Below are 1,820 nucleotides of genomic sequence, written 5' to 3' on the forward strand. Positions count from 1 at the left end.
ACAAATCGAATCTTGAACACCTAACCTATGTCAAACAATCCCAAAATCAACCCTAGTCAGAAACAAGAAACGAGTAAACTTGATTTCTGTTGATCGACGATTGAAACATGGCTGTAGACGCCGGTGAGCGGCTCAGTTTTAATATGGAAACAAGAGGAAGCTGACACTAACTTCTTTCTTTGATAAGTTGTCACCCAACAGAATACTTATATGTTTTGCAAGACTTTATATCGATGGTTAAATAATAGAGTGCGGCAGTGTCAAAACCCTAACACTTGATGACAAAACAGAAGACTTTTTTTTTCCTCCTTTGTGTGCGTTAAACAGGCCACAAGCCAAAACAAAAAAAACAAACTATATATATATATATATTTTTTTTGCAAGTCACGATAAACTAAGAAAAAAGTATGCACTTCTTTTGCCAACAAAATTAATTACACAAAAGACTCCTTGATTACCGTGCCACACCAACACAATTCTTGGCTGCAAGAGTTTACGGTTACAATCATAAACCGAAAAAATAATCCCTCGTATCAGTGCACTCGTCTGTTCAATAAACCTTCGGCTCTGATTCCCCTTGTTAGGTATTAAACAGAGTCAGTACGCAGCGGAAACACAAACACACACACACAAACGAAAGCAATAAATAAGAGACACGAGATTTTACGTGGTTCGGTCAACGCGACCTACGTCCACGGTCAACAATGGAAAGTATATATACTTGGTGTTAGACACACAATAATGTGTGATTTACTCACTAGGGGCGACGCTAATAGAATTTGTTAGCGTTCCATTTAAGCAACAGGTTGGCTAGAGACTACTGTGCAACTTTGTCATATGGATAATTAAAGAGAACACGATACCTGTCTGTTACAGAGTACGTTGATCTATGTTGCATCAATTATAGTATTAAAGTTAGCAATCACGAACATGTTAAACAAGGCGATAATTTAAGGTGGTACGGTTCAATCTCATAGGGAGGCTGGAGGAGGTCAAGATAATAATTAAATTAAATTAGGTTTCTTTTAATTATTTGAGTTATCCGAGTTAGTTTGTTATTGTCGGTTTTAAAGTTTGTTTTTGATTTTATAATTAGTTTCCTAGTCCTAGTAGAAGTCAAATTGTAAAAGGTCTATATAAGCCCGAACCATCTTTTTGTTTTATTATTCCAGTTTTTTTTATCAAAGAAAGAAAATCACAGGTCAATATCTTGGTGTGTTCGTATGTTTTTTATTTGCGACATCAACTTTTCTTGTGTTATTAATTGAGATCAGTTTTTGATCAAGCATCAGCTCCCCTGTTCAAGTTCAACAAGTGGTATCAAGAGTAGGTTACCAATTTTCATTCGTGATGTTGGTGTGCGTGCGGTTAAAAATATAAAAGATGGGAGATTCAGCTTTTGCACAAGACCGTGTTTAGATTTATAAAAGTGATTTCACACACAAAATAGGCAAGTGTACCTATCGTATATGTAAAATAATATTGGTAAGAACCAAGTATCGATTCGTGGACACAAATGTTTCTAATAATGAATCTTCGTTTTTCTTTAATCGGAGAGTATAATCATTTTGGGGTTGATTTTCAACTTTTTATAAAATAGAAATACTTATATATATAATATATAGGTGACAAGAAGAGAAATTCTAAATAAGTAATTCAATTATATGAAGGTTACCATCTAAGATCAAGAATCCACTCAATTCTTCCTTGATGATTATTAAATAAACATGTGATAAACTTGTCCTAATAATATATGATAGAATAGTCCTTCATTTCTAAGTGAACGTATTTTATGACATAAAAGAAAGTAGCATGCGTAT

This window comes from Bidens hawaiensis, unplaced genomic scaffold (assembly GCF_021521415.1).
Source record: "Bidens hawaiensis isolate Kalapana, Puna unplaced genomic scaffold, B.hawaiensis_p1.1 tig00043534_1, whole genome shotgun sequence".
NCBI lineage: Eukaryota > Viridiplantae > Streptophyta > Magnoliopsida > Asterales > Asteraceae > Bidens > Bidens hawaiensis.